This window comes from Pristiophorus japonicus, chromosome 5, assembly GCF_044704955.1.
Source record: "Pristiophorus japonicus isolate sPriJap1 chromosome 5, sPriJap1.hap1, whole genome shotgun sequence".
NCBI classification, from domain to species: Eukaryota; Metazoa; Chordata; class Chondrichthyes; family Pristiophoridae; genus Pristiophorus; species Pristiophorus japonicus.
In genome coordinates, this window is record NC_091981.1 from 79101161 (window position 1) to 79127524 (window position 26364).

The window sequence follows — 26364 nt, forward strand, 5'->3', positions numbered from 1 at the left end:
ACAGAGAGTGGAGAGCACCAGTTCCAACTGTCACAGGAGAGAGAGTGGAGAGCACCAGTTCCAACTGTCACAGGGCAGAGTGTGGAGAGCACCAGTTCCAACTGTCGCAGGACGGGAGAGTGGAGAGCACCAGTTCAAACTGTCACAGGACAGAGTGTGGAGAGCACCAGTTCCCACTGTCACAGGACAGAGAGTGGAGAGCACCAGTTCCCACTGTCACAGGACGGGAGAGTGGAGAGCACCAGTTCCCACTGTCACAGGACAGAGAGTGGAGAGCACCAGTTCCCACTGTCACAGGACAGAGAGTGGAGAGCACCAGTTCCCACTGTCACAGGACAGAGAGTGGAGAGCACCAGTTCCAACTGTCACAGGACAGAGAGTGGAGAGCACCAGTTCCCACTGTCACAGGACAGAGAGTGGAGAGCACCAGTTCCCACTGTCACAGGACGGGAGAGTGGAGAGCACCAGTTCCCACTGTCACAGGACAGAGAGTGGAGAGCACCAGTTCCCACTGTCACAGGACAGAGAGTGGAGAGCACCAGTTCCCACTGTCACAGGACAGAGAGTGGAGAGCACCAGTTCCAACTGTCACAGGACAGAGAGTGGAGAGCACCAGTTCCCACTGTCACAGGACAGAGAGTGGAGACCACCAGTTCCCACTCTCACAGGACAGAGAGTGGAGAGCACCAGTTCCAACTGTCACAGGAGAGAGAGTGGAGAGCACCAGTTCCAACTGTCACAGGACGGGAGAGTGGAGAGAACCAGTTCCCACTGTCACAGGACAGAGATTGGAGAGCACCAGTTCCCACTGTCACAGGACAGTGAGAGTGGAGAGCACCAGTTCACACTGTCGCAGGAGAGAGAGTGGAGAGCACCAGTTCCAACTGTCACAGGACGGGAGAGTGGAGAGCACCAGTTCCCACTGTCACAGGACAGAGAGTGGGGAGCATCAGTTCCAACTGTCACAGGAGAGAGAGTGGAGAGCACCAGTTCCAACTGTCACAGGACGGGAGAGTGGAGAGCACCAGTTCCAACTGTCACAGGACGGGAGAGTGGAGAGCACCAGTTCCAACTGTCACAGGACGGGAGAGTGGAGAGCACCAGTTCCCACTGTCACAGGACAGAGAGTGGAGAGCACCAGTTCCAACTGTCACAGGACGGGAGAGTGGAGAGCACCTGTTCCCACTGTCACAGGACAGAGAGTGGAGAGCACCAGTTCCAACTGTCACAGGACGGGAGAGTGGAGAGCACCAGTTCCAATTGTCACAGGACGGGAGAGTGGAGAGCACCAGTTCCCACTGTCACAAGACAGAGAGTGGAGAGCACCAGTTCCAACTGTCACAGGACGGGAGAGTGGAGAGCACCAGTTCCAACTGTCACAGGACGGGAGAGTGGAGAGCACCAGTTCCAATTGTCACAGGACGGGAGAGTGGAGAGCACCAGTTCCCACTGTCAAAGGACAGAGAGTGGAGAGCACCAGTTCCCACTGTCACAGGACAGAGTGTGGAGAGCACCAGTTGCAACTGTCACAGGAGAGAGAGTGGGGAGCACCAGTTCCAACTGTCACAGGACAGAGAGTGGAGAGCACCAGTTCCAACTGTCACAGGACGGGAGAGTGAGGTGCACCAGTTCCAACTGTCACAGGAGAGAGAGTGGAGAGCACCAGTTCCTACTGTCACAGGAGAGAGAGTGGTGAGCACCAGTTCCAACTGTCAAAGGACGGGAGAGTGGAGAGCACCAGTTCCAAATTTCACAGGACAGAGAGTGGAGAGCACCAGTTCCAACAGTCACAGGACGGGAGAGTGGAGAGCACCAGTTCAAACTGTCACAGGACGGGAGAGTGGAGAGCACCAGTTCCAACTGTCACAGGACAGAGTGTGAGAGCCCCAGTTCCCACTGTCACAGGAGAGAGAGTGGAGAGCACCAGTTCCCACTGTCACAGGACGGGAGAGTGGAGAGCACCAGATCCAACTGTCACAGGACAGAGAGTGGAGAGCACCAGTTCCCACTGTCACAGGAGAGAGAGTGGAGAGCACCAGTTCCCACTGTCACAGGACAGAGAGTGGAGAGCACCAGTTCCAACTGTCACAGGAGAGAGAGTGGAGAGCACCAGTTCCAACTGTCACAGGACAGAGAGTGGAGAGCACCAGTTCCAACTGTCACAGGACAGAGAGTGGAGAGCACCAGTTCCCACTGTCACAGGACAGAGTGTGGAGAGCACCAGTTCCAACTGTCACAGGACAGAGAGTGGAGAGCACCAGTTCCCACTGTCACAGGACAGAGAGTGGAGAGCACCAGTTCCCACTGTCACAGGACAGAGAGTGGAGAGCACCAGTTCCAACTGTCACAGGACAGAGAGTGGAGAGCACCAGTTCCCACTGTCACAGGACAGAGAGTGGAGAGCACCAGTTGCAACTGTCACAGGACAGAGAGTGGAGACCACCAGTTCCCACTCTCACAGGACAGAGAGTGGAGAGCACCAGTTCCAACTATCACAGGAGAGAGAGTGGAGAGCACCAGTTCAAACTGTCACAGGACGGGAAAGTGGAGAGCACCAGTTCCAACTGTCACAGGACGGGAGAGTGGAGAGAACCAGTTCCCACTGTCACAGGACAGAGATTGGAGAGCACCAGTTCCCACTGTCACAGGACAGAGAGAGTGGAGAGCACCAGTTCCCACTGTCACAGGACAGAGAGTGGAGAGCACCAGTTCCAACTGTCACAGGAGAGAGAGTGGAGAGCACCAGTTCCAACTGTCACAGGACAGAGAGTGGAGAGCACCAGTTCCAACTGTCACAGGACAGAGAGTGGAGAGCACCAGTTCCCACTGTCACAGGACAGAGTGTGGAGAGCACCAGTTCCAACTGTCACAGGACAGAGAGTGGAGAGCACCAGTTCCCACTGTCACAGGACAGAGAGTGGAGAGCACCAGTTCCCACTGTCACAGGACAGAGAGTGGAGAGCACCAGTTCCAACTGTCACAGGACAGAGAGTGGAGAGCACCAGTTCCCACTGTCACAGGACAGAGAGTGGAGAGCACCAGTTGCAACTGTCACAGGACAGAGAGTGGAGACCACCAGTTCCCACTCTCACAGGACAGAGAGTGGAGAGCACCAGTTCCAACTATCACAGGAGAGAGAGTGGAGAGCACCAGTTCAAACTGTCACAGGACGGGAAAGTGGAGAGCACCAGTTCCAACTGTCACAGGACGGGAGAGTGGAGAGAACCAGTTCCCACTGTCACAGGACAGAGATTGGAGAGCACCAGTTCCCACTGTCACAGGACAGAGAGAGTGGAGAGCACCAGTTCCCACTGTCGCAGGAGAGAGAGTGGAGAGCACCAGTTCCTACTGTCACAGGACGGGAGAGTGGAGAGCACCAGTTCCAACTGTCACAGGAGAGAGAGTGGGGAGCACCAGTTCCAACTGTCACAGGAGAGAGAGTGGAGAGCACCAGTTCCAACTGTCACAGGACGGGAGAGTGGAGAGCACCAGTTCCCACTGTCACAGGACAGAGAGTGTGGAGCACCAGTTCCAACTGTCACAGGAGAGAGAGTGGAGAGCACCAGTTCCAACTGTCACAGGACGGGAGAGTGGAGAGCACCAGTTCCAACTGTCACAGGACAGAGAGTGGAGAGCACCAGTTCCAACTGTCACAGGACGGGAGAGTGGAGAGCACCAGTTCCCACTGTCACAGGACAGAGAGTGGAGAGCACCTGTTCCCACTGTCACAGGAGAGAGAGTGGAGAGCACCATGTTCCAACTGTCACAGGGCAGAGAGTGGAGAGCACCAGTTCCAACTGTCACAGGACGGGAGATTGGAGAGCACCAGTTCCAATTGTCACAGGACGGGAGAGTGGAGAGCACCAGTTCCCACTGTCACAAGACAGAGAGTGGAGAGCACCAGTTCCAACTGTCACAGGACGGGAGAGTGGAGAGCACCAGTTCCTCCTGTCACAGGACAGAGAGTGGAGAGCACCAGTTCCAATTGTCACAGGACGGGAGAGTGGAGCGCACCAGTTCCCACTGTCACAGGACAGAGAGTGGAGAGCACCAGTTCCCACTGTCACAGGACAGAGTGTGGAGAGCACCAGTTCCCACTGTCACAGGACAGAGTGTGGAGAGTACCAGTTCCAACTGTCACAGGACAGAGAGTGAAGAGCACCAGTTCCAACTGTCACAGGACAGAGAGTGGAGAGCATCAGTTCCAACTGTCACAGGACAGAGAGTGGAGAGCACCAGTTCCCACTGTCACAGGACGGGAGAGTGGAGAGCACCAGTTCCAACTGTCACAGGACAGAGAGTGGAGAGCACCAGTTCCCACTGTCACAGGACGGGAGAGTGGAGAGCACCAGTTCCAACTGTCACAGGACAGAGAGTGGAGAGCACCAGTTCCAACTGTCACAGGAGAGAGAGTGGAGAGCACCAGTTCCAACTGTCACAGGACAGAGAGTGGAGAGCACCAGTTCCCACTGTCACAGGACGGGAGAGTGGGGTGCACCAGTTCCAACTGTCACAGGACGGGAGAGTGGAGAGCACCAGTTCCAACTGTCACAGGACAGAGAGTGGAGAGCACCAGTTCCCACTGTCACAGGACGGGAGAGTGGAGAGCACCAGTTCCCACTGTCACAGGACAGAGAGTGGAGAGCACCAGTTCCAACTGTCACAGGACGGGAGAGTGGAGAGCACCAGTTCCCACTGTCACAGGACAGAGAGTGGAGAGCACCAGTTCCCACTGTCACAGGACAGAGAGTGGAGAGCACCAGTTCCCACTGTCACAGGATGGAGAGAGTGGAGAGCACCAGTTTCAACTGTCACAGGACAGAGAGTGGAGAGCACCAGTTGCAACTGTCACAGGAGAGAGAGTGGGGAGCACCAGTTCCAACTGTCACAGGACTGAGAGTGGAGAGCACCAGTGCCAGCTGTCACAGGACGGGAGAGTGGAGAGCACCAGTTCCCACTGTCACAGGACAGAGAGTGGAGAGCATTAGTTCCCAATGTCACAGGACAGAGAGTGGAGAGCACCAGTTCCAACTGTCACAGGAGAGAGAGTGGAGAGCACCAGTTCCCACTGTCACAGGACCGAGAGTGGAGAGCACCAGTTCCCACTGTCACAGGACAGAGAGTGGAGAGCACCAGTTCCCACTGTCACAGGACAGAGAGTGGAGAGCACCAGTTCCCACTGTCACAGGACAGAGAGTGGAGAGCACCAGTTCCCACTGTCACAGGACAGAGAGTGGAGAGCACCAGTTCCAACTGTCACAGGAGAGAGAGTGGAGAGCACCAGTTCCAACTGTCACAGGACAGAGAGTGGAGAGCACCAGTTCCCACTGTCACAGGACAGGAGAGTGGAGAGCACCAGTTCCCACTGTCACAGGAGAGAGAGTGGAGAGCACCAGTTGCAACTGTCACAGGACAGGAGAGTGGAGAGCACCAGTTCCCACTGTCACAGGAGAGAGAGTGGAGAGCACCAGTTCCCACTGTCATAGGACAGAGAGTGGAGAGCACCAGTTCACACTGTCACAGGACAGAGAGTGGAGAGCACCAGTTCCCACTGTCATAGGACAGAGAGTGGAGAGCACCAGTTCACACTGTCACAGGACAGAGAGTGGAGAGCACCAGTTCCCACTGTCACAGGACAGAGAGTGGAGAGCATCAGTTCCAACTGTCACAGGACGGGAGAGTGGAGAGCACCAGTTCCCACTGTCACAGGACGGGAGAGTGGAGAGCACCAGTTCCAACTGTCACAGGACAGAGAGTGGAGAGCACCAGTTCCAACTGTCACAAGACAGAGAGTGGAGAGCACCAGTTCCAACTGTCACAGGACGAGAGAGTGGAGACCACCAGTTCCCACTGTCACAGGACAGAGAGTGGAGAGCACCAGTTCCAACTGTCACAGGACAGAGAGTGGAGAGCACCAGTTCCAACTGTCACAGGACAGAGAGTGGAGAGCACCAGTTCCCACTGTCACAGGACAGAGAGTGGAGAGCACCAGTTCTCACTGTCACAGGACAGAGAGTGGAGAGCGCCAGTTCCAACTGTCACAGGAGAGAGAGTGGAGAGCATCAGTTCCAACTGTCACAGGGCAGAGAGTGGAGAGCACCAGTTCCCACTGTCACAGGACAGAGAGTGGAGAGCACCAGTTCCAACTGTCACAGGAGAGAGAGTGGAGAGCACCAGTTCCAACTGTCACAGGACAGAGTGGAGAGCACCAGTTCCTACTGTCACAGGACAGAGAGTGGAGAGCACCAGTTCTCACTGTCACAGGAGAGAGAGTGGAGAGCACCAGTTCCCACTGTCACAGGACAGAGAGTGGAGAGCACCAGTTCCCACTGTCACAGGACAGAGAGTGGAGAGCACCAGTTCCCACTGTCACAGGACAGAGAGTGGAGAGCACCAGTTCCCACTGTCACAGGACAGAGAGTGGAGAGCACCAGTTGCAACTGTCACAGGACAGAGAGTGGAGAGCATCAGTTCCCACTCTCACAGGACAGAGAGTGGAGAGCAACAGTTCCAACTGTCACAGGACAGAGAGTGGAGAGCACCAGTTCCAACTGTCACAGGACGGGAGAGTGGAGAGCACCAGTTCCCACTGTCACAGGATGGAGAGAGTGGAGAGCACCAGTTTCAACTGTCACAGGACAGAGAGTGGAGAGCACCAGTTGCAACTGTCACAGGAGAGAGAGTGGGGAGCACCAGTTCCAACTGTCACAGGACTGAGAGTGGAGAGCACCAGTTCCAGCTGTCACAGGACGGGAGAGTGGAGAGCACCAGTTCCCACTGTCACAGGACAGAGAGTGGAGAGCACCAGTTCCCAATGTCATAGGACAGAGAGTGGAGAGCACCAGTTCCAACTGTCACAGGAGAGAGAGTGGAGAGCACCAGTTCCCACTGTCACAGGACCGAGAGTGGAGAGCACCAGTTCCCACTGTCACAGGACAGAGAGTGGAGAGCAGCAGTTCCCACTGTCACAGGACAGAGAGTGGAGAGCACCAGTTCCCACTGTCACAGGACAGAGAGTGGAGAGCACCAGTTCCCACTGTCACAGGACAGAGAGTGGAGAGCACCAGTTCCAACTGTCACAGGAGAGAGAGTGGAGAGCACCAGTTCCAACTGTCACAGGACAGAGTGGAGAGCACCAGTTGCAACTGTCACAGGACAGTAGAGTGGAGAGCACCAGTTCCCACTGTCACAGGAGAGAGAGTGGAGAGCACCAGTTCCCACTGTCATAGGACAGAGAGTGGAGAGCACCAGTTCACACTGTCACAGGACAGAGAGTGGAGAGCACCAGTTCCCACTGTCACAGGACGGGAGAGTGGAGAGCACCAGTTCCAACTGTCACAGGACAGAGAGTGGAGAGCACCAGTTCCCACTGTCACAGGACAGAGAGTGGAGAGCACCAGTTCCAACTGTCACAGGACGGGAGAGTGGAGAGCACCAGTTCCAACTGTCACAGGACGGGAGGATGGAGAGCACCAGTTCCCACTGTCACAGGACAGAGAGTGGAGAGCACCAGTTCCCACTGTCACAGGACAGAGAGTGGAGAGCACCAGTTCCAACTGTCACAGGACAGAGCGTGGAGAGCACCAGTTGCAACTGTCACAGGACAGAGAGTGGAGAGCACCAGTTCCCACTGTCACAGAACGGGACAGTGGAGAGCACCAGTTCCCACTGTCACAGGACAGAGAGTGGAGAGCATCAGTTCCAGCTGTCACAGGAGAGAGAGTGGAGAGCACCAGTTCCTACTGTCACAGGAGAGAGAGTGAGGTGCACCAGTTCCAACTGTCACAGGAGAGAGAGTGGTGAGCACCAGTTCCAACTGTCACAGGACGGAAGAGTGGAGATCACCAGTTCCAACTGTCACAGGACAGGAGACTGGAGAGCACCAGTTCCAACTTTCACAGGACAGAGAGTGGAGAGCACCAGTTCCAACAGTCACAGGACGGGAGAGTGGAGAGCACCAGTTCAAACTGTCACAGGACGGGAGAGTGGAGAGCACCAGTTCCAACTGTCACAGGACAGAGTGTGAGAGCCCCAGTTCCCACTGTCACAGGAGAGAGAGTGGAGAGCACCAGTTCCCACTGTCACAGGACGGGAGAGTGGAGAGCACCACTTCCAAATGTCACAGGACAGAAAGTGGAGAGCACCAGTTCCCACTGTCACAGGACGGGAGAGTAGAGAGCACCACTTCCCACTGTCATAGGACAGAGAGTGGAGAGCACCAGTTCCAACTGTCATAGGACAGAGAGTGGAGAGCACCAGTTCCCACTGTCACAGGACAGAGAGTGGAGAGCACCGGTTCCCACTGTCACAGGACAGAGAGTGGAGAGCACCGGTTCCCACTGTCACAGGACAGAGAGTGGAGAGCACCAGTTCCAACTGTCACAGGACAGAGAGTGGAGAGCACCAGTTCCAACTGTCACAGGACAGAGAGTGGAGAGCACCAGTTCCAACTGTCACAGGAGAGAGAGTGGAGAGCACCAGTTCCAACTGTCACAGGACAGAGAGTGGAGAGCACCAGTTCCAACTGTCACAGGACAGAGAGTGGAGAGCACCAGTTCCAACTGTCATAGGACAGAGAGTGGAGAGCACCAGTTCCAACTGTCACAGGAGAGAGAGTGGAGAGCACCAGTTCCAACTGTCACAGAACAGAGTGTGGAGAGCACCAGTTCCAACTGTCACAGGACAGAGAGTGGAGAGCACCAGTTCCCACTGTCACAGGACAGAGAGTGGAGAGCACCAGTTCCCACTGTCACAGGACAGAGAGTGGAGAGCACCAGTTCCAACTGTCACAGGACAGAGAGTGGAGAGCACCAGTTCCCACTGTCACAGGACAGAGAGTGGAGAGCACAAGTTCCCACTCTCACAGGACAGAGAGTGGAGAGCACCAGTTCCAACTGTCACAGGAGAGAGAGTGGAGAGCACCAGTTCAAACTGTCACAGGATGGGAAAGTGGAGAGCACCAGTTCCAACTGTCACAGGACGGGAGAGTGGAGAGAACCAGTTCCCACTGTCACAGGACAGAGATTGGAGAGCACCAGTTCCCACTGTCACAGGACAGAGAGAGTGGAGAGCACCAGTTCCCACTGTCGCAGGAGAGAGAGTGGAGAGCACCAGTTCCAACTGTCACAGGACGGGAGAGTGGAGAGCACCAGTTCCCACTGTCACAGGACAGAGAGTGGGGAGCACCAGTTCCAACTGTCACAGGAGAGAGAGTGGAGAGCACCAGTTCCAACTGTCACAAGACGGGAGAGTGGAGAGTACCAGTTCCAACTGTCACAGGACAGAGAGTGGAGAGCACCAGTTCCCACTGTCACAGGACGGGAGAGTGGAGAGTACCAGTTCCAACTGTCGCAGGAGAGAGAGTGGAGAGCACCAGTTCCAACTGTCACAGGACGGGAGAGTGGAGAGCACCAGTTCCAACTGTCACAGGACGGGAGAGTGGAGAGCACCAGTTCCAACTGTCACAGGACGGGAGAGTGGAGAGCACCAGTTCCAACTGTCACAGGACAGAGAGTGGAGAGCAGCAGTTCCAACTGTCAAAGGACGGGAGAGTGGAGAGCACCAGTTCCAACTGTCACAGGACAGAGAGTGGAGAGCACCAGTTCCAACTGTCACAGGACAGAGAGTGGAGAGCATCAGTTCCAACTGTCACAGGACGGGAGAGTGGAGAGCACCTGTTCCCACTGTCACAGGAGAGAGAGTGGAGAGCACCAGTTCCCACTGTCACAGGACGGGAGAGTGGAGAGCACCAGTTCCAATTGTCACAGGACGGGAGAGTGGAGAGCACCAGTTCCAATTGTCACAGGACGGGAGAGTGGAGAGCACCAGTTCCAACTGTCACAAGACAGAGAGTGGAGAGCACCAGTTCCAATTGTCACAGGACGGGAGAGTGGAGAGCACCAGTTCCCACTGTCACAGGACAGAGAGTGGAGAGCACCAGTTCCCACTGTCACAGGACAGAGTGTGGAGAGCACCAGTTCCAACTGTCACAGGACAGAGAGTGGAGAGCACCAGTTCCTACTGTCACAGGACAGAGTGTGGAGAGCACCAGTTCCCACTGTCACAGGACAGAGAGTGGAGAGCACCAGTTCCTACTGTCACAGGACAGAGAGTGGAGAGCACCAGTTCCCACTGTCACAGGACAGAGAGTGGAGAGCACCAGTTCCCACTGTCACAGGACAGAGAGTGGGGAGCACCAGTTCCCACTGTCACAGGACAGAGAGTGGAGAGCACCAGTTCCAACTGTCACAGGACGGGAGAGTGGAGAGCACTAGTTCCCACTGTCACAGGACAGAGAGTGGAGAGCACCAGTTCCAACTGTCACAGGATGGGAGAGTGGAGAGCACCAGTTCCCACTGTCACAGGACAGAGAGTGGAGAGCACCAGTTCCAACTGTCACAGGACGGGAGAGTTGAGAGCACCAGTTCCAATTGTCACAGGACGGGAGAGTGGAGAGCACCAGTTCCCACTGTCACAGGACAGAGTGTGGAGAGCACCAGTTCCAACTGTCACGGACAGAAAGTTGAGAGCACCAGTTCCCACTGTCACAGGACAGAGAGTGGAGAGCACCAGTTCCAACTGTCACAGGAGAGAGAGTGGAGAGCACCAGTTCCCACTGTCACAGTACAGAGAGTGGAGACCACCAGTTCCCACTGTCACAGGACAGAGAGTGGAGAGCACCAGTTCCCACTGTCACAGGACAGAGAGTGGAGAGCACCAGTTCCCACTGTCTCAGGACAGAGAGTGGAGAGCACCAGTTCCAACTGTCACAGGAGAGAGAGTGGAGAGCACCAGTTCCAACTGTCACAGGACAGAGTGGAGAGCACCAGTTGCAACTGTCACAGGACAGGAGAGTGGAGAGCACCAGTTCCCACTGTCACAGGAGAGAGAGTGGAGAGCACCAGTTCCCACTGTCACAGTACAGAGAGTGGAGAGCACCAGTTCACACTGTCACAGGACAGAGAGTGGAGAGCACCAGTTCCCACTGTCACAGGACGGGAGAGTGGAGAGCACCAGTTCCAACTGTCACAGGACAGAGAGTGGAGAGCACCAGTTCCCACTGTCACAGGAGAGAGAGTGGAGAGCACCAGTTCCAACTGTCACAGGACGGGAGAGTGGAGAGCACCAGTTCCCACTGTCACAGGACGGGAGAGTGGAGTGCACCAGTTCCCACTGTCACAGGAGAGAGAGTGGGGAGCACCAGTTCCAAATGTCACAGGACAGAGAGTGGAGAGCAACAGTTCCCACTGTCACAGGATGGGAGCGTGGAGAGCACCATTTCCAACTGTCACAGGACAGAGAGTGGAGAGCACCAGTTCCCACTGTCACAGGAGAGAGAGTGGAGAGCACCAGTTCCAACTGTCACAGGAGAGAGAGTGGAGAGCACCAGTTCCCACTGTCACAGGACGGGAGAGTAGAGAGCACCACTTCCAACTCTCAAAGGGCAGGAGAGTGGAGAGCACCAGTTCAAACTTTCACAGGACAGAGAGTGGAGAGCACCAGTTCCAACTGTCACAGGACGGGAGAGTGGAGAGCACCAGTTCCCACTGTCACAGGACAGAGAGTGGAGAGCACCAGTTCCAACTGTCACAGGACGGGAGAGTGGAGAGCACCAGTTCCAACTGTCACAGGACAGAGAGTGGAGAGCACCAGTTCCAACTGTCACAGGACAGAGAGTGGAGAGCACCAGTTCCCACTGTCACAGGAGATAGAGTGGAGAGCACCAGTTCCAACTGTCACAGGAGAGAGAGTGGAGAGCACCAGTTCCCACTGTCATATGACAGAGAGTGGAGAGCACCAGTTCCCACTGTCACAGGAGAGAGAGTGGAGAGCACCAGTTCCAACTGTCACAGGACAGAGAGTGGAGAGCACCAGTTCCCACTGTCACAGGACGGGAGAGTGGAGAGCATCAGTTCCAACTGTCACAGGAGAGAGAGTGGAGAGCACCAGTTCCAACTGTCACAGGACAGAGAGTGGAGAGCACCAGTTCCCACTGTCACAGGAGAGAGATTGGAGAGCACCAGTTCCAACTGTCACAGGACAGAGAGTGGAGAGCACCAGTTCCCACTGTCACAGGAGAGAGAGTGGAGAGCACCAGTTCCAACTGTCACAGGACAGAGAGTGGAGAGCACCAGTTCCTACTGTCACAGGACAGAGAGTGGAGAGCACCAGTTCTCACTGTCACAGGAGAGAGAGTGGAGAGCACCAGTTCCCACTGTCACAGGACAGAGTGTGGAGAGCACCAGTTCCAACTGTCACAGGACAGAGAGTGGAGAGCACCAGTTCCAACTGTCACAGGAGAGAGAGTGGAGAGCACCAGTTCCAACTGTCACAGGACAGAGAGTGGAGAGCACCAGTTCCCACTGTCACAGGACAGAGAGTGGAGAGCACGAGTACCCACTGGCACAGGACAGAGAGTGGAGAGCACCAGTTCCCACTGTCACAGGACAGAGAGTGGAGAGCACCAGTTGCAACTGTCACAGGACAGAGTGTGGAGAGCATCAGTTCCAACTGTCACAGGACGGGAGACTGGAGAGCACCAGTTCCCACTGTCACAGGACGGAGAGAGTGGAGAGCACCAGTTTCAACTGTCACAGGACAGAGAGTGGAGAGCACCAGTTCCAACTGTCACAGGACGGGAGAGTGGAGAGCACCAGTTCCCACTGTCACAGGACAGAGAGTGGAGAGCACCAGTTCCCACTGTCACAGGACGGGAGAGTGGAGAGCACCAGTTCCCACTGTCACAGGACAGAGAGTGGAGAGCACCAGTTCCCACTGTCACAGGACAGAGTGGATAGCACCAGTTGCAACTGTCACAGGACAGGAGAGTGGAGAGCACCAGTTCCCACTGTCACAGGAGAGAGAGTGGAGAGCACCAGTTCACACTGTCACAGGACAGAGATTGGAGAGCACCAGTTCCCACTGTCACAGGACGGGAGAGTGGAGAGCACCAGTTCCAACTGTCACAGGACAGAGAGTGGAGAGCACCGGTTCCAACTGTCACAGGACAGAGAGTGGAGAGCACCAGTTCCAACTGTCACAGGACGGGAGAGTGGAGAGCACCAGTTCCCACTGTCACAGGACGGAGAGAGTGGAGAGCACCAGTTCCCACTGTCACAGGACAGAGAGTGGAGAGCACCAGTTCCCACTGTCACAGGACAGAGAGTGGAGAGCACCAGTTTCAACTGTCACAGGACAGACAGTGGAGAGCACCAGTTGCAACTGTCACAGGACAGAGAGTGGAGAGCACCAGTTCCAACTGTCACAGGACAGAGAGTGGAGAGCACCAGTTCCAACTGTCACAGGAGAGAGAGTGGAGAGCACCAGTTCCCACTGTCACAGGAGAGAGAGTGGAGAGCACCAGTTCCAACTGTCACAGGACAGAGAGTGGAGAGCACCAGTTCCAACTGTCACAGGACAGAGAGTGGAGAGCACCAGTTCCCACTGTCACAGGAGAGAGAGTGGAGAGCACCAGTTCCAACTGTCACAGGACAGAGAGTGGAGAGCACCAGTTCCCACTGTCACAGGACAGAGAGTGGAGAGCACCAGTTCCAACTGTCACAGGAGAGAGAGTGGAGAGCACCAGTTCCCACTGTCACAGGACAGAGAGTGGAGAGCACCAGTTCCAACTGTCACAGGACAGAGAGTGGAGAGCACCAGTTCCAACTGTCACAGGACGGGAGAGTGGAGAGCACCAGTTCCAACTGTCACAGGAGAGAGAATGGAGAGCACCAGTTCCCACTGTCACAGGACAGAGAGTGGAGAGCACCAGTTCCAACTGTCACAGGACAGAGAGTGGAGAGCACCAGTTCCCACTGTCACAGGAGAGAGAGTGGAGAGCACCAGTTCCCACTGTCACAGAACAGAGAGTGGAGAGCACCAGTTCCAACTGTCACAGGACAGAGAGTGGAGAGCACCAGTTCCAACTGTCACAGGACAGAGAGTGGAGAGCACCAGTTCCCACTGTCACAGGAGAGAGAGTGGAGAGCACCAGTTCCCACTGTCACAGGACAGAGAGTGGAGAGCACCAGTTCCAACTGTCACAGGAGAGAGAGTGGAGAGCACCAGTTCCCACTGTCACAGGACAGAGAGTGGAGAGCACCGGTTCCAACTGTCACAGGACAGAGCGTGGAGAGCACCAGTTGCAACTGTCACAGGACAGAGAGTGGAGAACACCAGTTCCAACTGTCACAGGACAGAGAGTGAAGAGCACCAGTTCAAACTGTCACAGGACAGAGAGTGGAGAGCACCAGTTCCCACTTTCACAGGACAGAGAGTGGAGAGCACCAGTTCCAACAGTCACAGGACAGAGAGTGGAGAGCACCAGTTCCCACTGTCACAGGACAGAGAGTGGAGAGCACCAGTTCCCACTGTCACAGGACAGAGAGTGGGGAGCACCAGTTCCCACTGTCACAGGACAGAGAGTGGAGAGCACCAGTTCCAACTGTCACAGGACGGGAGAGTGGAGAGCACCAGTTCCAACAGTCACAGGACAGGAGAGTGGAGAGCACCAGTTCCCACTGTCACAGGACAGAGTGTGGAGAGCACCAGTTCCAACTGTCACAGGACAGAGAGTGGAGAGCACCAGTTCCAACTGTCACAGGACGGGAGAGTTGAGAGCACCAGTTCCAATTGTCACAGGACGGGAGAGTGGAGAGCACCAGTTCCCACTGTCACAGGACAGAGTGTGGAGAGCACCAGTTCCAACTGTCACGGACAGAAAGTTGAGAGCACCAGTTCCCACTGTCACAGGACAGAGAGTGGAGAGCACCAGTTCCAACTGTCACAGGAGAGAGAGTGGAGAGCACCAGTTCCCACTGTCACAGTACAGAGAGTGGAGACCACCAGTTCCCACTGTCACAGGACAGAGAGTGGAGAGCACCAGTTCCCACTGTCACAGGACAGAGAGTGGAGAGCACCAGTTCCCACTGTCACAGGACAGAGAGTGGAGAGCACCAGTTCCAACTGTCACAGGAGAGAGAGTGGAGAGCACCAGTTCCCACTGTCACAGTACAGAGAGTGGAGAGCACCAGTTCACACTGTCACAGGACAGAGAGTGGAGAGCACCAGTTCCCACTGTCACAGGACGGGAGAGTGGAGAGCACCAGTTCCAACTGTCACAGGACAGAGAGTGGAGAGCACCAGTTCCAACTGTCGCAGGACAGAGAGTGGAGAGCACCAGTTCCAACTGTCACAGGACAGAGAGTGGAGAGCACCAGTTCCAACTGACACAGGACAGAGAGTGGAGAGCACCAGTTCCAACTGACACAGGACAGAGAGTGGAGAGCACCAGTTCCAACTGTCACAGGACAGAGAGTGGAGAGCACCAGTTCCAACTGTCACAGGACGGGAGAGTGGAGAGCACCAGTTCCAACTGTCACAGGACAGAGAGTGGAGAGCACCAGTTCCAACTGTCACAGGACAGAGAGTGGAGAGCACCAGTTCCCACTGTCACAGGACAGAGAGTGGATAGCACCAGTTCCCACTGTCACAGGACAGAGAGTGGAGAGCACCAGTTCCAACTGTCACAGGACAGAGAGTGGAGAGCACCAGTTCCAACTGTCACAGGACAGAGAGTGGAGAGCACCAGTTCCAACTGACACAGGACAGAGAGAGGAGAGCACCAGTTCACACTGTCACAGGACAGAGAGTGGAGAGCACCAGTTCCCACTGTCACAGGACGGGAGAGTGGAGAGCACCAGTTCCAACTGTCACAGGAGAGAGAGCGGAGAGCACCAGTTCCCACTGTCACAGGACGGGAGAGTGGAGAGCACCAGTTCCAACTGTCACAGGAGAGAGAGTGGAGAGCACCAGTTCCAACTGTCACAGGAGAGAGAGCGGAGAGCACCAGTTCCCACTGTCACAGGACGGGAGAGTGGAGAGCACCAGTTCCAACTGTCACAGGAGAGAGAGCCGAGAGCACCAGTTCCCACTGTCACAGGACGGGAGAGTGGAGAGCACCAGTTCCAACTGTCACAGGAGAGAGAGTGGAGAGCACCAGTTCCAACTGTCACAGGAGAGAGAGTGGAGAGCACCAGTTCCAACTGTCACAGGAGAGAGAGCGGAGAGCACCAGTTCCCACTGTCACAGGACGGGAGAGTGGAGAGCACCAGTTCCAACTGTCACAGGAGAGAGAGTGGAGAGCACCAGTTCCAACTGTCACAGGACGGGAGAGTGGAGAGCACCAGTTCCCACTGTCACAGGAGAGAGAGTGGAGAGCACCAGTTCCAAATGTCACAGGAGAGAGAGTGGAGAGCACCAGTTCCAACTGTCACAGGAGAGAGAGTGGAGAGCACCAGTTCCAAATGTCACAGGAGAGAGAGTGGAGAGCACCAGTTCCAAATGTCACAGGACAGAGAGTGGAGAGCACCAGTTCCAACTGTCACAGGAGAGAGAGCGGAGAGCACCAGTTCCCACTGTCACAGGACGGGAGAGTGGAGTGCACCAGTTCCCACTGTCACAGGAGAGAGAGTGGGGAGCACCAGTTCCAAATGTCACAGGACAGGGAGTGGAGAGCACCAGTTCCCACTGTCACAGGAGAGAGAGTGGAGAGCACCAGTTCCAACTGTCACAGGACAGAGAGTGGAGAGCACCAGTTCCAACTGTCACAGGACGGGAGAGTGGAGAGCACCAGTTCCAACTGTCACAGGACAGAGAGTGGAGAGCACCAGTTCCCACTGTCACAGGAGAGAGAGTGGAGAGCACCAGTTCCCACTGTCACAGGACAGAGAGTGGAGAGCACCAGTTCCAACTGTCACAGGATGGGAGAGTGGAGAGCACCATTTCCAACTGTCACAGGACAGAGAGTGGAGAGCACCAGTTCCCACTGTCACAGGAGAGAGAGTGGAGAGCACCAGTTCCCACTGTCACAGGAGAGAGAGTGGAGAGCACCAGTTGCAACTGTCACAGGAGAGAGAGTGGGGAGCACCAGTTCCAACTGTCACAGGACAGAGAGTGGAGAGCAACAGTTCCCACTGTCACAGGATGGGAGAGTGGAGAGCACCATTTCCAACTGTCACAGGACAGAGAGTGGAGAGCACCAGTTCCCACTGTCACAGGAGAGAGAGTGGAGAGCACCAGTTCCAACTGTCACAGGAGAGAGAGTGGAGAGCACCAGTTCCCACTGTCACAGGACGGGAGAGTAGAGAGCACCACTTCCAACTCTCAAAGGGCAGGAGAGTGGAGAGCACCAGTTCAAACTTTCACAGGACAGAGAGTGGAGAGCACCAGTTCCAACTGTCACAGGACGGGAGAGTGGAGAGCACCAGTTCCCACTGTCACAGGACAGAGAGTGGAGAGCACCAGTTCCAACTGTCACAGGAGAGAGAGTGGAGAGCACCAGTTCCCACTGTCACAGGAGAGAGAGTGGAGAGCACCAGTTCCAACTGTCACAGGAGAGAGAGTGGAGAGCACCAGTTCCCACTGTCATATGACAGAGAGTGGAGAGCACCAGTTCCCACTGTCACAGGAGAGAGAGTGGAGAGCACCAGTTCCAACTGTCACAGGACAGAGAGTGGAGAGCACCAGTTCCCACTGTCACAGGACGGGAGAGTGGAGAGCATCAGTTCCAACTGTCACAGGAGAGAGAGTGGAGAGCACCAGTTCCAACTGTCACAGGACAGAGAGTGGAGAGCACCAGTTCCCACTGTCACAGGAGAGAGATTGGAGAGCACCAGTTCCAACTGTCACAGGACAGAGAGTGGAGAGCACCAGTTCCCACTGTCACAGGAGAGAGAGTGGAGAGCACCAGTTCCCACTGTCACAGGACAGAGAGTGGAGAGCACCAGTTCCTACTGTCACAGGACAGAGAGTGGAGAGCACCAGTTCTCACTGTCACAGGAGAGAGAGTGGAGAGCACCAGTTCCCACTGTCACAGGACAGAGTGTGGAGAGCACCAGTTCCAACTGTCACAGGACAGAGAGTGGAGAGCACCAGTTCCAACTGTCACAGGAGAGAGAGTGAAGAGCACCAGTTCCAACTGTCACAGGACAGAGAGTGGAGAGCACCAGTTCCCACTGTCACAGGACAGAGAGTGGAGAGCACGAGTTCCCACTGGCACAGGACAGAGAGTGGAGAGCACCAGTTCCCACTGTCACAGGACAGAGAGTGGAGAGCACCAGTTGCAACTGTCACAGGACAGAGTGTGGAGAGCATCAGTTCCAACTGTCACAGGACGGGAGACTGGAGAGCACCAGTTCCCACTGTCACAGGACGGAGAGAGTGGAGAGCACCAGTTTCAACTGTCACAGGACAGAGAGTGGAGAGCACCAGTTCCAACTGTCACAGGACGGGAGAGTGGAGAGCACCAGTTCCCACTGTCACAGGACAGAGAGTGGAGAGCACCAGTTCCCACTGTCACAGGACAGAGAGTGGAGAGCACCAGTTCCAACTGTCACAGGACAGAGAGTGGAGAGCACCAGTTCCCACTGTCACAGGACTGAGAGTGGAGAGCACCAGTTCCAACTGTCACAGGACGGGAGAGTGGAGAGCACCAGTTCCCACTGTCACAGGACAGAGAGTGGAGAGCACCAGTTCCCACTGTCACAGGACAGAGTGGATAGCACCAGTTGCAACTGTCACAGGACAGGAGAGTGGAGAGCACCAGTTCCCACTGTCACAGGAGAGAGAGTGGAGAGCACCAGTTCACACTGTCACAGGACAGAGATTGGAGAGCACCAGTTCCCACTGTCACAGGACGGGAGAGTGGAGAGCACCAGTTCCAACTGTCACAGGAGAGAGAGTGGAGAGCACCGGTTCCAACTGTCACAGGACAGAGAGTGGAGAGCACCAGTTCCAACTGTCACAGGACGGGAGAGTGGAGAGCATCAGTTCCAACTGTCACAGGACGGAGAGAGTGGAGAGCACCAGTTTCAACTGTCACAGGACAGACAGTGGAGAGCACCAGTTGCAACTGTCACAGGACAGAGAGTGGAGAGCACCAGTTCCCACTGTCACAGGACGGAGAGAGTGGAGAGCACCAGTTTCAACTGTCACAGGACAGACAGTGGAGAGCACCAGTTGCAACTGTCACAGGACAGAGAGTGGAGAGCACCAGTTCCAACTGTCACAGGGCAGAGAGTGGAGAGCACCAGTTCCAACTGTCACAGGACAGAGAGTGGAGAGCACCAGTTCCAACTGTCACAGGAGAGAGAGTGGAGAGCACCAGTTCCCACTGTCACAGGAGAGAGAGTGGAGAGCACCAGTTCCAACTGTCACAGGACAGAGAGTGGAGAGCACCAGTTCCAACCGTCACAGGACAGAGAGTGGAGAGCACCAGTTCCCACTGTCACAGGAGAGAGAGTGGAGAGCATCAGTTCCAACTGTCACAGGACAGAGAGTGGAGAGCACCAGTTCCCACTGTCACAGGAGAGAGAGTGGAGAGCACCAGTTCCAACTGTCACAGGACAGAGAGTGGAGAGCACCAGTTCCAACTGTCACAGGACGGGAGAGTGGAGAGCACCAGTTCCCACTGTCACAGGACGGAGAGAGTGGAGAGCACCAGTTTCAACTGTCACAGGACAGAGAGTGGAGAGCACCAGTTCCAACTGTCACAGGAGAGAGAATGGAGAGCACCAGTTCCCACTGTCACAGGACAGAGAGTGGAGAGCACCAGTTCCAACTGTCACAGGACAGAGAGTGGAGAGCACCAGTTCCCACTGTCACAGGACAGAGAGTGGAGAGCACCAGTTCCAACTGTCACAGGACGGGAGAGTGGAGAGCACCAGTTCCAACTGTCACAGGAGAGAGAATGGAGAGCACCAGTTCCCACTGTCACAGGACAGAGAGTGGAGAGCACCAGTTCCAACTGTCACAGGACAGAGAGTGGAGAGCACCAGTTCCCACTGTCACAGGAGAGAGAGTGGAGAGCACCAGTTCCCACTGTCACAGGACAGAGAGTGGAGAGCACCAGTTCCAACTGTCACAGGACAGAGAGTGGAGAGCACCAGTTCCAACTGTCACAGGACAGAGAGTGGAGAGCACCAGTTCCCACTGTCACAGGAGAGAGAGTGGAGAGCACCAGTTCCCACTGTCACAGGACAGAGAGTGGAGAGCACCAGTTCCAACTGTCACAGGAGAGAGAGTGGAGAGCACCAGTTCCCACTGTCACAGGACAGAGCGTGGAGAGCACCGGTTCCAACTGTCACAGGACAGAGCGTGGAGAGCACCAGTTGCAACTGTCACAGGACAGAGAGTGGAGAACACCAGTTCCAACTGTCACAGGACAGAGAGTGAAGAGCACCAGTTCAAACTGTCACAGGACAGAGAGTGGAGAGCACCAGTTCCCACTTTCACAGGACAGAGAGTGGAGAGCACCAGTTCCAACAGTCACAGGACAGAGAGTGGAGAGCACCATTTCCAACTGTCACAGGACAGAGAGTGGAGAGCACCAGTTCCCACTGTCACAGGACAGAGAGTGGGGAGCACCAGTTCCCACTGTCACAGGACAGAGAGTGGAGAGCACCAGTTCCAACTGTCACAGGACGGGAGAGTGGAGAGCACCAGTTCCCACTGTCACAGGACAGAGAGTGGAGAGCACCAGTTCCAACTGTCACAGGACGGGAGAGTTGAGAGCACCAGTTCCAATTGTCACAGGACGGGAGAGTGGAGAGCACCAGTTCCCACTGTCACAGGACAGAGTGTGGAGAGCACCAGTTCCAACTGTCACGGACAGAAAGTTGAGAGCACCAGTTCCCACTGTCACAGGACAGAGAGTGGAGAGCACCAGTTCCAACTGTCACAGGAGAGAGAGTGGAGAGCACCAGTTCCCACTGTCACAGTACAGAGAGTGGAGACCACCAGTTCCCACTGTCACAGGACAGAGAGTGGAGAGCACCAGTTCCCACTGTCACAGGACAGAGAGTGGAGAGCACCAGTTCCCACTGTCACAGGACAGAGAGTGGAGAGCACCAGTTCCAACTGTCACAGGAGAGAGAGTGGAGATCACCAGTTCCAACTGTCACAGGACAGAGTGAAGAGCACCAGTTGCAACTGTCACAGGACAGGAGAGTGGAGAGCACCAGTTCCCACTGTCACAGGAGAGAGAGTGGAGAGCACCAGTTCCCACTGTCACAGTACAGAGAGTGGAGAGCACCAGTTCACACTGTCACAGGACAGAGAGTGGAGAGCACCAGTTCCCACTGTCACAGGACGGGAGAGTGGAGAGCACCAGTTCCAACTGTCACAGGACAGAGAGTGGAGAGCACCAGTTCCAACTGTCACAGGACAGAGAGTGGAGAGCACCAGTTCCCACTGTCACAGGACAGAGAGTGGAGAGCACCAGTTCCCACTGTCACAGGACAGAGAGTGGAGAGCACCAGTTCCAACTGTCACAGGAGAGAGAGTGGAGAGCACCAGTTCCAACTGTCACAGGAGAGAGAGTGGAGAGCACCAGTTCCCACTGTCACAGGACGGGAGAGTGGAGAGCACCAGTTCCAACTGTCACAGGACGGGAGAGTGGAGAGCACCAGTTCCAACTGTCACAGGAGAGAGAGTGGAGAGCACCAGTTCCAACTGTCACAGGACGGGAGAGTGGAGAGCACCAGTTCCAACTGTCACAGGAGAGAGAGTGGAGAGCACCAGTTCCAACTGTCACAGGACGGGAGGGTGGAGAGCACCAGTTCCCACTGTCACAGGACGGGAGAGTGGAGTGCACCAGTTCCCACTGTCACAGGAGAGAGAGTGGGGAGCACCAGTTCCAAATGTCACAGGACAGAGAGTGGAGAGCACCAGTTCCCACTGTCACAGGAGAGAGAGTGGAGAGCACCAGTTCCAACTGTCACAGGACAGAGAGTGGAGAGCACCAGTTCCAACTGTCACAGGACGGGAGAGTGGAGAGCACCAGTTCCAACTGTCACAGGACAGAGAGTGGAGAGCACCAGTTCCCACTGTCACAGGATGGGAGAGTGGAGAGCACCATTTCCAACTGTCACAGGACAGAGAGTGGAGAGCACCAGTTCCCACTGTCACAGGAGAGAGAGTGGAGAGCACCAGTTCCCACTGTCACAGGAGAGAGAGTGGAGAGCACCAGTTCCCACTGTCACAGGAGAGAGAGTGGAGAGCAACAGTTCCCACTGTCACAGGAGAGAGAGTGGAGAGCACCAGTTCCAACTGTCACAGGAGAGAGAGTGGAGAGCACCAGTTCCCACTGTCACAGGACGGGAGAGTAGAGAGCACCACTTCCAACTCTCAAAGGGCAGGAGAGTGGAGAGCACCAGTTCAAACTTTCACAGGACAGAGAGTGGAGAGCACCAGTTCCAACTGTCACAGGACGGGAGAGTGGAGAGCACCAGTTCCCACTGTCACAGGACGGGAGAGTGGAGAGCACCAGTTCCCACTGTCACAGGACGGGAGAGTGGAGAGCACCAGTTCCAACTGTCACAGGACAGAGAGTGGAGAGCACCAGTTCCAACTGTCACAGGAGAGAGAGTGGAGAGCACCAGTTCTAACTGTCACAGGACAGAGAGTGGAGAGCACCAGTTCCCACTGTCACAGGAGAGAGAGTGGAGAGCACCAGTTCCAACTGTCACAGGACAGAGAGTGGAGAGCACCAGTTCCCACTGTCACAGGACAGAGAGTGGAGAGCACCAGTTCCAACTGTCACAGGATGGGAGAGTGGAGAGCACCAGTTCCAACTGTCACAGGACAGAGAGTGGAGAGCACCAGTTCCTACTGTCACAGGACAGAGAGTGGAGAGCACCAGTTCTCACTGTCACAGGAGAGAGAGTGGAGAGCACCAGTTCCCACTGTCACAGGACAGAGTGTGGAGAGCACCAGTTCCAACTGTCACAGGACAGAGAGTGGAGAGCACCAGTTCCAACTGTCACAGGACAGAGAGTGGAGAGCACCAGTTCCCACTGTCACAGGACAGAGAGTGGAGAGCACGAGTTCCCACTGGCACAGGACAGAGAGTGGAGAGCACCAGTTCCCACTGTCACAGGACAGAGAGTGGAGAGCACCAGTGCCCACTGTCACAGGACGGGAGAGTGGAGAGCACCAGTTCCAACTGTCACAGGACGGGAGAGTGGAGAGCACCAGTTCCAACTGTCACAGGACTGAGAGTGGAGAGCACCAGTTCCAACTGTCACAGGACGGGAGAGTGGAGAGCACCAGTTCCCACTGTCACAGGACAGAGAGTGGAGAGCACCAGTTCCCACTGTCACAGGACAGAGAGTGGAGAGCACCAGTTCCAACTGTCACAGGAGAGAGAGTGGAGAGCACCAGTTCCCACTGTCACAGGACCGAGAGTGGAGAGCACCAGTTCCCACTGTCACAGGACAGAGAGTGGAGAGCACCAGTTCCCACTGTCACAGGACAGAGTGGATAGCACCAGTTGCAACTGTCACAGGACAGGAGAGTGGAGAGCACCAATTCCCACTGTCACAGGAGAGAGAGTGGAGAGCACCAGTTCACACTGTCACAGGACAGAGATTGGAGAGCACCAGTTCCCACTGTCACAGGACAGACAGTGGAGAGCACCAGTTGCAACTGTCACAGGACAGAGAGTGGGGAGCACCTGTTCCAACTGTCACAGGAGAGAGAGTGGAGAGCACCAGTTCCAACTGTCACAGGACAGAGAGTGGAGAGCACCAGTTCCAACTGTCACAGGACGGGAGAGTGGAGAGCACCAGTTCCCACTGTCACAGGAGAGAGAATGGAGAGCACCAGTTCCAACTGTCACAGGACAGAGAGTGGAGACCACCAGTTCCAACTGTCACAGGACGGGAGAGTGGAGAGCACCAGTTCCCACTGTCACAGGAGAGAGAATGGAGAGCACCAGTTCCAACTGTCACAGGACGGGAGAGTGGAGAGCACCAGTTCCAACTGTCACAGGACAGAGAGTGGAGAGCACCAGTTCCCACTGTCACAGGAGAGAGAGTGGAGAGCACCAGTTCCCACTGTCACAGGACAGAGAGTGGAGAGCACCAGTTCCAACAGTCACAGGACGGGAGAGTGGAGAGCACCAGTTCAAACTGTCACACGACGGGAGAGTGGAGAGCACCAGTTCCACTGTCACAGGACGGGAGAGTGGAGAGCACCAGTTCCAACTGTCACAGGACAGAGTGTGAGAGCCCCAGTTCCCACTGTCACAGGAGAGAGAGTGGAGAGCACCAGTTCCAACTGTCACAGGACAGAGTGTGAGAGCCCCAGTTCCCACTGTCACAGGAGAGAGAGTGGAGAGCACCAGTTCCCACTGTCACAGGACGGGAGAGTGGAGAGCACCAGATCCAACTGTCACAGGACAGAGAGTGGAGAGCACCAGTTCCCACTGTCACAGGACGTGAGAGTGGAGAGCACCACTTCCAAATGTCACAGGACAGAGAGTGGAGAGCACCAGTTCCCACTGTCACAGGACGGGAGAGTAGAGAGCACCACTTCCCACTGTCATAGGACAGAGAGTGGAGAGCACCAGTTCCAACTGTCATAGGACAGAGAGTGGAGAGCACGAGTTCCAACTGTCACAGGACAGAGAGTGGAGAGCACCAGTTCCCACTGTCACAGGAGAGAGAGTGGAGAGCACCAGTTCCCACTGTCACAGGACAGAGAGTGGAGAGCACCAGTTCCCACTGTCACAGGACAGAGAGTGGAGAGCACCAGTTGCAACTGTCACAGGAGAGAGAGTGGGGAGCACCAGTTCCAACTGTCACAGGACAGAGAGTGGAGAGCACCAGTTCCAACTGTCACAGGACGGGAGAGTGGAGAGCACCAGTTCCCACTGTCACAGGACAGAGAGTGGAGAGCACCAGTTCCAACTGTCACAGGACGGGAGAGTGGAGAGCACCAGTTCCCACTGTCACAGGACAGAGAGTGGAGAGCACCAGTTCCAACTGTCACAGGAGAGAGAATGGAGAGCACCAGTTCCCACTGTCACAGGACAGAGAGTGGAGAGCACCAGTTCCAACTGTCACAGGACAGAGCGTGGAGAGCACCAGTTGCAACTGTCACAGGACAGAGAGTGGAGAGCACCAGTTCCCACTGTCACAGAACGGGACAGTCAAGAGCACCAGTTCCCACTGTCACAGGACAGAGAGTGGAGAGCATCAGTTCCAGCTGTCACAGGAGAGAGAGTGGAGAGCACCAGTTCCCACTGTCACAGGTGAGAGAGTGGGGTGCACCAGTTCCAACTGTCACAGGAGAGAGAGTGGAGAGCACCAGTTCCTACTGTCACAGGAGAGAGAGTGGTGAGCACCAGTTCCAACTGTCAAAGGACGGGAGAGTGGAGAGCACCAGTTCCAACTGTCACAGGACAGGAGACTGGAGAGCACCAGTTCCAACTTTCACAGGACAGAGAGTGGAGAGCACCAGTTCCAACAGTCACAGGACGGGAGAGTGGAGAGCACCAGTTCAAACTGTCACAGGACGGGAGAGTGGAGAGCACCAGTTCCAACTGTCACAGGACAGAGTGTGAGAGCCCCAGTTCCCACTGTCACAGGAGAGAGAGTGGAGAGCACCAGTTCCCACTGTCACAGGACGGGAGAGTGGAGAGCACCAGATCCAACTGTCACAGGACAGAGAGTGGAGAGCACCAGTTCCCACTGTCACAGGACGGGAGAGTGGAGAGCACCACTTCCAAATGTCACAGGACAGAGAGTGGAGAGCACCAGTTCCCACTGTCACAGGACAGAGAGTGGAGAGCACCAGTTGCAACTGTCACAGGACAGAGAGTGGAGACCACCAGTTCCCACTCTCACAGGACAGAGAGTGGAGAGCACCAGTTCCAACTGTCACAGAAGAGAGAGTGGAGAGCACCAGTTCCAACTGTCACAGGACGGGAGAGTGGAGAGAACCAGTTCCCACTGTCACAGGACAGAGATTGGAGAGCACCAGTTCCCACTGGCACAGGACAGTGAGAGTGGAGAGCACCAGTTCCCACTGTCGCAGGAGAGAGAGTGGAGAGCACCAGTTCCAACTGTCACAGGACGGGAGAGTGGAGAGCACCAGTTCCCACTGTCACAGGACAGAGAGTGGAGAGCATCAGTTCCAGCTGTCACAGGAGAGAGAGTGGAGAGCACCAGTTCCCACTGTCACAGGAGAGAGAGTGGGGTGCACCAGTTCCAACTGTCACAGGAGAGAGAGTGGAGAGCACCAGTTCCTACTGTCACAGGAGAGAGAGTGGTGAGCACCAGTTCCAACTGTCACAGGACGGGAGAGTGGAGAGCACCAGTTCCAACTGTCACAGGACAGGAGACTGGAGAGCACCAGTTCCAACTTTCACAGGACAGAGAGTGGAGAGCACCAGTTCCAACAGTCACAGGACGGGAGAGTGGAGAGCACCAGTTCAAACTGTCACAGGACGGGAGAGTGGAGAGCACCAGTTCCAACTGTCACAGGACAGAGTGTGAGAGCCCCAGTTCCCACTGTCACAGG